Below are 12,063 nucleotides of genomic sequence, written 5' to 3' on the forward strand. Positions count from 1 at the left end.
ATTTTACATTGTATTAACCGTTGCATTAAATAAAATTTTTTAACATCATCTAAATATAATGCAACCATAAAAATGGTGCTAAATTGAATCACATTTCGAGTTGAACCGCAGTACTCTGTAATAATATGACAAAAAATATTAAATTTTGCAAATATCTGGTTCAACCTAGCATTATATTAAGGTTGCAGTAGACTTTTCAGAATGATGTTATTTTATTTTACCCAAACCGTTTTTTTTAATTTAGAAATTCCGAAAAAATTATGTGCTTATCAAAAGTTGAAGTTATGAAAAGTTGAAAGTTAAACATTTTATTAAATGGTAATATTAAGTTAATAGGCAAAGCTTTAATTAATAATTTTTTTTGTTTAAATGTAAAACATATATATATAAACTAGAAATAACTATACTTTATTATTTTGTCGTCATCAGTTCTAATTATTTTTTTAAAAATTTTTCAACAAATCGGTTACGATTTCAGATTAAAAAATAAAACAAGTTCAAGCATTTAAAAATTATGATTATTGTTTTAAAATCTGGTTTCTAATTGAAAATGGTAAACAAAATGGTAGATTTTGAAAAAAATTTCAGAAATATTTTTGTCGGTCTCTAAGAAAATGGCAACGATGTTTTAACTTGTTAACTCGACGTTAAATTCACAAAACTTTTAAGGAGACTAAATTATTATTATTATCTTATTTATTTTCAAAATTAACATTATTAATTTTCAAAATAAAACATATTTATTTCCATAAATATTAAAATTAAAAGAATTGAATTAAAAGAAAATGAAATGAAATAATTCTGTGAAGAAAGAATTCTGTAAAGATGTTTTTTTTTTATTTCAAAGCCCTTCACTTATCAGTAATAAAAAAAGCTAAAACGAAAGACTCAATTCTGTTATTAAGGTAGAGAATTGGCCGTTCAGGTAAAAATGTAGGTTGTTCTGAAGATGGTCTTGACTCAACCAGAGCTGCCAAGAAAAATATGAGGATGAATAATTTTAAAATAGTCTTAAATAGTTTTAAAGTATTTCGTTTAAAGTTTTAAATAGTTCGTGCGTATTTTCAAAAGAATAATTTTTTTCTGTTAATTGAATTTTGAAACTAGAACTCATTTTAAATGGTCATAAATGGCTCTAAGTAGTTCTATAATAATAAAAGAAAAACATTACGAACTTCTTATAAATTATTTCAGATTTCGATATCAGCAAGCACTACCTTAAAAAATAATAACAGGCTACTTATTTTAAAAACAAAAGACGCAATTAATTTCTTAGATATTTTTTAAAATTGCCCCTGGTTAGGAAGTAAGTTAATTATGTAAAAAAGGGGGTATACTTACAAGAAGTAATTAAAATAAGATAAGATAGTAAAGCAATTTGAAATTTAGATCATTTGAACATTTTTATAGGGAAAAGAAACCTTACTTAAACGGATTACTTAGGAATTTTATGTTCTGTGTTTTATTTATACTTAAATTCACTCGAAATTAAAATTTTTATTTATTTCAAATTTAATAATCTAATTTAAATTAATTTAATTAATTTCTAATTGAAGTTTAATTATTTAATNATTTGAACATTTTTATAGGGAAAAGAAACCCTACTTAAACGGATTACTTAGGAATTTTATGTTCTGTGCTTCATTTATACTTAAATTCACTCGAAATTAAAATTTTTATTTATTTCAAATTTAATAATCTAATTTAATTATTAATTATTATGTTTAATTATTTAATTAATTTTTAATTAAAGTTTAATTATTTAATTAATTTTTAATAAAAGTTTAATTATTTAATTAATTCTTAATTAAACCTTAATTATTTAATAAAATTTAATTAAAATTTAATTAAACTTAATAATTTGTTTAAATGTTTCTGCTTTTTTTTTATCAAATTAGACAATAACTAGACGCAATTCATACAAACAAATTTTTGATAAATGTTTTTTATGTAGTAAATCACCGATTATCCGAACGCTGATTTACCGGATTATCTGTTTACCCCGATCGTTCAAAGAACACGTGATTTTCCTACCTTCTTCTTCATCTTCAAAAATAAATAAATAAATAAAATAAAGGGAAAGTGTTTCTTTGCATTTAGAATAGTCCCGCAGTGGACTGATCGTTAAGACACGGTTCCCAGCAGATCACCGAAGTCAAGCATCACTGGCTACGGTCAGTGTGCGGGTGGGTGACCCACTTGGATCAGTCTGCGTAGGGACCAAGGGTGTGCGGTATTGGGCCTCGTTAAACTGTGCTACCGTAAAGTGCTCGACTTCGCGCGCAGGTCGTCGGGCTACCGAAGCGGGGGGTGCCATCCCCTCCGCAGAGGATCAAAATTGTGATGGCATGTCTTCGGATCATCCTCCGGGATGTTTCCCAGACCGTCGCCAATAGCCCATTGTGCAGCTCTAGTGCGACGTAAATTAACAACAACAACAACATTTAGAATATCTGAAATGGGTGAAAACATTTCTTCTTTTGTCCCTCGGTCACCCATAATAGAACCTCGTGCTCTTTCCACCCAGTTTCAAGGTTGGTGGCAAGTAATTTCCAGTAAAGGAACTGGTGTCTTAGATAATTTAAAAGAGATAAAACTATTAGACACGCCATTTGTAATATGCTCTAATAGGTACTATTGCATTTACTAATTCTAAGCCTAGAAAAAGTGTGACGGGACGTTACTCATAGCCGTTTCTTAAAATTGTCCAATTTTCCTGGTTTTCCGTTATCCTGATCAGTTTCAGTCCCGATTGGTTAGTATAATCGGTGCTCTACTGTACTTATTGAAAAAATATGTCTGTCTATCATATAAATTCTTTTAGTATTTGAATTTGAAATTATTTAAAGAAAATAAACCAAAAAAGCTGTATTTCTAAGATTAGCAATCGTATATAAGTTTTGGAAGATTAAAAATCTGAGGAATTTTGTGCTGTACAGGCCTCTCATTTTAATTACAATTATATGAAAAATTAGAATCGTTTATTTTAAGGAAAACGTAAAAAGTACAACAATCGTTGCATATTGAAAGGATTAGAAATTATCTGAAATTTCGATTATGTTAAAAAAGGGTTGTTGAGGAAAATGAAGTTAAAAATTTCATCACAATGACAAACAAGAAGGGGACTTATCTTTAACACCCTTTCTGATTGATCCATTAGAGACCTCGTATCACGTCTAGCTCAAATTGTACACATTTCCGAGGTCTGGCCTTTAATCGGATCAAATGAAGATTAGGTGCGGTGCCTCTCTTAAGGGGTCATCCATCACGGGGGGGAGAACACATCTCCCCGGAACTTTGACATATTATAGGAGGCCTCCTCTCCACCCAATTAGGAGAGGATAAAATTTCGTTTATCTAGAATCCAATAGAATTTTATATCATGACAGAAAGTAATATCTTCAATTTGACTTTTAAATATTCCAGTCCTTAGCGATAACCTTTCTTATACATTTTTTTATACACTTCTGGTGGGAAGATTATACATACATGTAAGGTTTGGAGTAATAAAATGAAAAACTACATTTTCAAATTGTTTTGAAAAGCATTTTTTAGAGCGATTTTCATGAAAAAGCTACGATTTCTATGCTGTCCTTAAAAACTTTCTGTGTATTGTGCTGATATGCCGAAGGACACCTGTAAAGTATTATTTTTAAAAAAAATACTAAGAGCTGTTTGATATTGTAGTTGATGCCAATCCTCCGTGATCTAATCCCAGCTGGAACAAATTCATAAGTCCGTGAACCCTGGCAAAATCAGGCACCAAATGCGGCTGTAAGGATAAGTCTTAGATTCTAGATTCATACTAGAAAGAATGTGATCGGGAGAAACAGGATTGAACATGCACTTAGTGTATGTAGGGAGGACCCTGCTCCCAGACTCGTAGTTATATATTTTATTTTATAACCGTTGTTGAACAGCCGACAAAATTTTGAGTTTGTGACTACCACTGTCCAACAACGTAGCCGTGTAATTTTAAATCCAATCCAATAGAAAAGAAAATTCTTGCATCTTATTGGCTGAAACTTGTCTTCGTGGAGGAACTTGTCTTTGATGGAACTAACAAGCATTTGCGTTACGACGAGAGGAAGACCTCGAAAAGTTCCCTGATGGCAAGGGGACTCTAACCCATAATCCGTCTACCATTGAGGATATTTTACGTCAGAACTGTGGTCGGTGCGAGCAGGATGAGGAATTCATATCGACAAGCTATTTCAGGGATTCGAACCGGTGTCATCTATATATTTCAAATGTCCGTTAATGAGTTATGAAGCAGCAGTTTAACAGTATCTGTCTAACTTAAAATTCAAGGCATACACTGGGCTCCCTCGACGATTTCAGTTTCAGACGGGGGGAAGGTAGGTAGGTACTTTATTAACGTCGCACTAGAGCTGCACAATGGGCTATTGGCGACGGTAAACGGTGGAAATAAGACAGTTTGATGTAAAAATGTTATACAATAAGGAGTTATATGAAATAGTATATCGGATATGTGACCTTTGTGATTTGACTGCACGCGTTCTATAGTTGAAAGTTTCAGTGACCATTTTGCTTAAATGTGGCTTAATTTGGTTAACAAAACTCCCAATTTTCTTCGTCAAGATTAAAGGCTTGTGGGCATAATCTTAAGTTTTTTTAGAAAGAAGAAAGAAAGAGGGAAATTACATGATTAGGGAATGAATCAATGCTCAAAATAGTAAAAATTGAAAACGAGCTGCGGTGGTTTAGGGGATAGAGCGTATGCCTCCAAATGAGGTGAGCCGGGTTCGAATCCCAGTGATGGTTGGTTGATACAAATCCCGAACTCGGCTCGCACCAACAGCAGTGCTGACGAAAAATATCCTCAGTGGTAGATGGATCGTGGGACTGATCGAGTCCCCTTGCCGTCAGACTTTTCATGGGAGGTTTTCGTTGTTTTCCTCTCCATGTAACATGAATGCTGGTTAGTCCCATCAAAGTCCTCCATAAAGGAAAATGTCTCCCAATATTTGATCCAGGAGTTCTCTTGTTTTCTGGATTAGGTTCAAAATTACAAGGCTATGGAGTTGAATATTGGTAGTCGTAAAGCCTAAATTTGGTCGGCTGTTCAACGACAGTTATAAAATTAAATAAAATAAAACGATGAAAGCGCTCTGATTTTTTTCACATGTAGTGTTCCATTTTTCTACCTTTTCCTCGTTTTTTTTTCTCCAGTTAACTACATTTTACTGCACTAATTCAGTTGCGAATCTAAAATTGCACTGATTATGTTGTTGTCAATTCATGCGTTCACTTTGGAACACCTTTTATATAAAATATTTCTGTGAAATATCCTCATAAGTCTAATTTTTAAATTGTGGAGGCGAGCCTTTGAGGAAGGACGGGGGGGGGNGGGGGGGGGGGGCACTACACTTCCCATGTAAAATAAAAGATGTTGTGTAGTGTGTTGGTAACTAGTGAAGACTCCTTAGATTAGATTAGTGAAGACCCCTTAGGTGAAAATTAACTATATCTTTTATATATGTTATCTTTAGATAAAGGTATGCCTTAGAATTATATTGTCCCTAAACCTACGTATAATTGTTTTTTTATTTTCTATTATATGAAAGTATCAATGTGTAACATTCTTCCTCATATTTATATTATGATTCTTAATAATCAAAAAAGGATACATTAAAAAACCTTACACAATAATTATAAATGTAATCATAAATCAGTATTGTAATTTTATTATTCAAGGCAACAAACAAAAAATTTGAATTGAAATTGTGGTTCTTAGACTGCCCTTATATTGCAAAAAAAAAAAAAAAAAACTGTGTGCACTTTAAATCATAATATCGTTTAAAATCATTGTAATCTTAATATGGCGACCAAATTGAACAGTATTGCTTTACCTGATTAAATTATCAAAAGTTAATACTTGGATTGATATCAAACTTAATAATTCATTCATTATGTTGCGAGTATATGATTTGTGAATTTGTACGATATTATGATTTAAAGATTCAGTTCTACGAGATTAGGCCAGTTTTTCCGTTTGTAACATACTTTTACTTTTGTACAGAAACTAATTTTTTTAAATAGCTTTCAATTTTTTTTCAAATTAGTAATGAAATAGCATTCTCGTACGATATTATGATTAAAAAATTCAGTACTATATTGTAAATTTAAGCCAGTTCTTCTGTTAGTAACGTACTTTCATTATTGTATCTGAGTAAATTTTTTAACAAGGAGGGAAAAAAATGTGGTAAAATTAACGTGCTGTATGGTAAAGCCATTTCTGCTGGAAAAAAAAAACGAAGATAATTTTGGTAATGAAACCAAAATATACGAAATTTAAACCATTCATATTTTGACGGTTTTAACGGTTCATATTTTGACGGAAATTTTTGCTTTCAAAATTATAGTTCTTATTATCACACATTTAATAAAAATACAAATTTGAAAAGTAAATTTCACGGAATAAATAGTGATTATGTCATGCTCTAAGGTATCATGATAAAATTACCAAAGTTTAACGCAAATTATAAAACAATATTTTATTGTTAATTTTACTTTATTTTAAACAAAGCTATTTTTAGTGTTCCCTTTGAGCCAGCAACATGGTAAATTTCAGTCATACTTTTTTTTNAAAAAAAAAAAAAAAAAAAAAAAAAAAAAAAAAAAAAAAAAAAAAAAAAAAAAAAACTATGTGCATTTTGAATTATAATATCGTTTAAAATCATTGTAATCTTAATATGGCGACCAAGTTGAGCAGTATTGCTTTACCTGATTAAATTATAAAAAGTTAATACTTGGATTGATACCAAACTTAATAATTCATTATGTTGCGAAAATATAATTTGCGAATTTGTACAATATTATGATTTAAAGATTCAGTACTACAAGTTTAGGCCAGTTTTTCTGTTTGTAACATACTTTTACTTTTGCACAGAAACTAATTTTTTTTAAATAGCTTTCAAATTTTTTTCAAATTAGTGATGAAATAGCATTCTCGTACGATATTATGATTAAAAACTTCAGTACTATATTGCAAATTTAGGCCAGTTCTTCTGTTAGTAACGTACTTTCATTATTGCATCTGAGTAAATTTTTTAACATGGAGGGAAAAAATGTGGTAAAATTAACGTGCTGTATGGTAAAGCCATTTCTGCTGAAAAAAAAAACGAAGATAATTTTGGTAATGAAACCAAAATATACGAAATTTAAACCATTCATATTTTGACGGTTTCCAGAAAATTTTTGCTTTCAAAATTATAGTTCTTATTATCACACATTTAATAAAAATACAAATTTGAAAAGTAAATTTTACGGAATAAATAGTGATTATGTCATGCTCTAAGGTATCATGATAAAATTACCAAAGTTAAACACACATTATAAAACAATATTTTACTGCTAATTTTACTTTATTTTAAACAAAGCTATTTTTAGTGTTCCCTTTGAGACAGAAACATGGTAAATTTCAGCCATACTTTTTTTTCACAGTGAAATATCTTTAGAACTTTTTTTAAACTTAGTAATGAAATAACATTCAAAGTGCACTAAACATAATTAAATTGTGATAAATACTCCATTGATAAGTTATGGCTTTAATTTAAAATCCTTCTTCAAAGAAATATTTAAGGAAAAATGATTGAATACCAGCATTAGAAAAAAATGAATAATGGAGTTTCAAAATAAGTAAACGGTAAATACTATTTACAAATTGGTTTTTTCAAAGTATTAATTTGCAATAGACTGTTGCCAATTCTTGGTGAAGAAGAAACAAATAAATAACTAAAAACTTTATTTTTTAAAGACATTAATCAGCTAAATGACTGAACTATAGCGGGAACATATTTGTACGGTTGGCACATTTTCCTCATCGCTGCATCTGCTGTCATTAAGATTTAATGGATCAGCTTTGATCGTACAACTGTTTTTAAATCCCCCCACCACAGGCGTTAATCATTATTTGTCTTGACCTAGGCTATAGAACTTATTTTCTGATCGAAATTTTTTCTACTTTCCCGTTTTTGGAAAATGAATGAAAGAATAAATTGGAGCTCAGCAGAAACATTTCAGCCTCATTTCGCTTGACTTTAATGGCGCAAAAACTGATTTGCTCAATGAGAAGAAGAAAAAAAAAAGATTTTTAACAAGAAAAAAAGATTGGAAATTCATAAGCCACTGTAAAATATCAGAAGTTTTAATGATGATCTTTTGACACCGAGAAGCGTTTTTATAATTAACGATGAGGATATAATTGGTTTTAAGAGAAAAAAAAGAATGTGTGCTTGTCTCAATTTCAGGTTAATATCTTAAAGTCTGAAAAGTAAGTTAGTTACCTGAGTTGTGCCTTAAGATATTAAGAACATATGTGCATTAAGTACACCAGTTAGCGAATACAGTAAAATTCAAACCTTATTGTAAAATGCAAAGATAACTTCCTTAAATTACTATTTGACTAACTAATAATCAATTTAAATGATGACTTCGTAAAATTCTTTTTATTCCTACGCTTTCCTATACTAAATCTACGCATCCAACTCTTTAAGTCAGCGGTTCCCAACTTTTTTCAGTAACGAAACCCTAAATGATACTAACAACGGTATTATATTAGTGGAATATTCCTACGCTTTCCTATTCTAAATCTACGCAACCAACTCTTTAAAAAAGCGGTTCCCAACTTTTTTCAGTAACGAAACCCTAAATGATCTACCATCTCTTAGTGCAATCCCGAGACTTAGAAAAAATTTCATTAGCCAATGCGAAAAATATTAATTAACTAGAGACCATTATTTTTTAAAAATATTTTATAATTTAAAATTTTAAAAATTATTTTGAAAATTTTAAATAAATGATTGAAGAATAAAATCTTTTTATCGCGTAGTTTTAAAAATACTTGTCTGAAAATTGGGTTTTATGTCAGTTGAATTTACTGGCCTAAAGTGGTATCTAATCTAGTTCATAATTTGATTTTATTGAATGCATAAACTGAAAATGAATGAACTGAAATATGGTTCTCGTTTAAATAAAAATGAAAAAGGCCGTAAATAAAAGTTGAGAATTTTTATCGATCAATATTAAATTACTAATGAAAAATTAATTGGATTCAAATTTTATTACAGCGTTTCGTTACTAATAATGTTGTCCCAACTCTCGGAACCCCTGTTATCTTTCTCTGGAACTCAAGGGTTTTCGCAGACGGCCATTTGGCAACCGCTGCTATAAGTATCAAGATGGAATAATGGAATTTTGAGTAGTTTGTTTTTTAATACTTTTTGTTAGCGAAACTTAGTTTTTAATGAGCATACTGTTCAAGTGAATAGTCACTGAGAAAACTTCATTTTTGAGTATAAATTGAACTCTTTCGTATTTTGTGTATTTGTCGATTGTCTGTTATTCAATTTTCTGTCATCACGTTTCGTCATTTTCTTATTTTCTTCCCGTTGATGCTTAAGCATTTGTACTACATTATATTTCTTTATTAAGCTACCATTTGATATATATATATATATCTTATATATATTGGAAAATTATTATTATTATAATATTTGCAATTTTTCGCTTCTGATCTGAAAATACATTCATAAGCGCCGTGCTGAATTAATATTGCCCATCGAAAACAAGATTTCCGATTGCGATTTATTTTTATCCCAAAAGCACTCAGTATGCAAAATTTTGAATACCTGTGACTTATCCAGGAAATTCTATTAAAGAACGGAAGTGAGTAATAGAAAGTGTCAAAAAATAGATATTTAAAAAACATGATATCGGGGTTTCATATCGATGTAGTTTATTCGATTTTTGATCGAATTCTACAACGTGAACAGTTTTTAACTTCCACCATACATTTCTCAAGGGAAGAGTTCCGCTCGACTCATACATATGTAACCACCTCAAGAGTGCTATGTATAGGGAAAACACATTTTTGTTTTGAAAAAAGTCAAAGTATATTCATTGCGAGTAGATTTTGAAACAAGTATATATACAGAAACTTACGTTAGTTCAGATCACTATTCCACTATTGACTAAGGTGAGTATTTTGTACTCTGTATGGCATTCATACATTCTATAAAAGCATTGTTTCTATATTTGAAGTAATTTTATCTTTATATTTTTATCCAAATATTAGTAGATTTTTACAAATGAATTTTTTTTATTTACTTCAGTTTCTGAAGATATGACATAATTTGTAATAGTTTATTACTTATCAGCATTTTGTGTTCGTCAATAGTAGCTCATAGAAAATTTCGGATAAAATTACTGTATGAAGTACAAACACTTCATACAGTAGCAACAGTACCAATAATTGCATCATTCGTAAAATCCATTTTCACTGATATTATATTGTAATTTTTACAATTATATTTATTTCATGAGTGATTCAGTGATCATACGTTAATTATAACTGTAAAAAATACGTTATATCAGATCTTTTGTTCCGTAACATGTTCCAGCAAAAACGGATTTTACGTTAAAAAGTACTGGTACCCTCAGTGTCTATCTTTTTAGCGTAATTTAATCTGGTATTTCCTACAGTGAATCCAAGCATGTTCATCAAGTAATTTTTTTTCGCTTCTTTTAAAAAAAGAGTAAAAATTTTATTTTTGATCTTTATTTTACAACTTTTATTATAAAGTCCTTCATCAAGGTATGAAGTATCGATGTTCTGAATTTGTGATGAGTTGTAAAGCTAAATATTTGAATAAATTTCTTTGAGTTGTCTACTTCGAAAACATTTACTTAACGTGGCTACCACAACTGATTAAATTTTAAAGAGTAAATATATAGGAAAAAATCCATTTCCTATATATATATATTTCGATATTAAGATATTTTGATATTAAGAGAGATAATTTTCTTCACTTATTCTTATTAACACTTAAAAGTTCTATAATGACTTAACATAACATAACTATCTGGATGCTATGGCGTGTAAAATTTGCTACGTGAAAACAAATGTTCCGTCTTTCTTTTGCTTTCACAGTTTGAAGTCTTTACTTAGTTCAGGTATGATAAAATCAAGTACTATGCTGTTTTTTCTAATGAGTCGTGGGTTAAAAGACATGAAATTTTCTAATAACTTAATCTAAGTCTAATAATAATCAATACTAAAAATTTTGTCAAATAATAAAAAATTGAAAAAATGAAAAAAAAAATTCGTAAAAAAATGAATTTCAAAATGCAATAGAATTTTTTAGCTTGAGTGAATAATAATTTAGTAGTTAAGTATTACAATAATAAAAATGTTCAAAAAGATTTTTTACAAAATTTATGATAGCTACAACGTAGCTCCGCCACTATCGAATTATTGATTTGCTTATTACGCAATTAATGAGCAAACGCAGTTAGAAAATAAGAGCTTTACATGATAAGTTGTATACACTGAAGAAACTCGGTACTTTTTATCGTGAAATTTATTTTTACCGTAAAATATTATGGAACGAAAAGCATAATTAACCGTAATTTTTATAGTAATATATATTGAAAAATCACTGCATTACTATAATTAATTAAATATTATTCTAATAGTTACTATAGAAATCCTTACGGATTCTGCACCAGGGTGCTAATGGTTTTTACCGTAATTTAATCCAGAATTTTTCATAATGATAAAAACTATAGATTTTTACATTTGTTTGAAAAGAGGGCGGGTATACAGTGAATCCAAGAAAATTGAAATTTTAAAAAAGAATGCAAATATAATCGCAAAAATTCAAATATAATGCAAATAAATCGAAATACTATTTAAGTGTTGTGTCCAGTTTTTAATAGAATAGCTGCTAAATATTGAAATTTGAATTAAAGCTTGACTAGAATGATAAAAACTCTGAAAAGTGGGTACATATTTGAGCCTTTTTTAAAAAAAATGCATATATACATTTCAGCTTTTTTGAAGAGCCATTTAAATAGAGTTTCCAGTTTTTAACAACATGACTAATAAATACTGAAATGTGAATTAAAACTCAACTCGAATGATAAAAGCCATACATTTATATATTTATTTGAAGGAGAACATATTTGAAACTTTTTTTAAAAATGCATATATATATATATATGTGTGTGTGTGTGTGTGTGTGTGTTATTCATTGATTT

The 12,063-nt window shown here is 29.3% G+C and overlaps 1 long non-coding RNA gene across 3 annotated transcripts in view; it reads left to right on the forward strand.

Annotated features, from left to right (window-relative positions):
- The window catches only part of LOC122269190 (uncharacterized), a 50,382-nt gene that overhangs the window by 31,718 nt on the left and 6,601 nt on the right, over positions 1 to 12,063 (forward strand). The window contains exon 1 of one of the 3 annotated variants that reach the window (XR_011638239.1): positions 9,978 to 10,000. The exons of the other annotated variants lie outside the window; for them this stretch is intronic. This is a non-coding gene — a long non-coding RNA (uncharacterized lncRNA). Of the gene's footprint in view, positions 1 to 9,977; positions 10,001 to 12,063 lie in introns of those variants that run through there. 3 annotated transcript variants of the gene reach the window in all.

Source organism: Parasteatoda tepidariorum, chromosome X1 (genome assembly GCF_043381705.1).
Source record: "Parasteatoda tepidariorum isolate YZ-2023 chromosome X1, CAS_Ptep_4.0, whole genome shotgun sequence".
Taxonomy (NCBI): domain Eukaryota; kingdom Metazoa; phylum Arthropoda; class Arachnida; order Araneae; family Theridiidae; genus Parasteatoda; species Parasteatoda tepidariorum.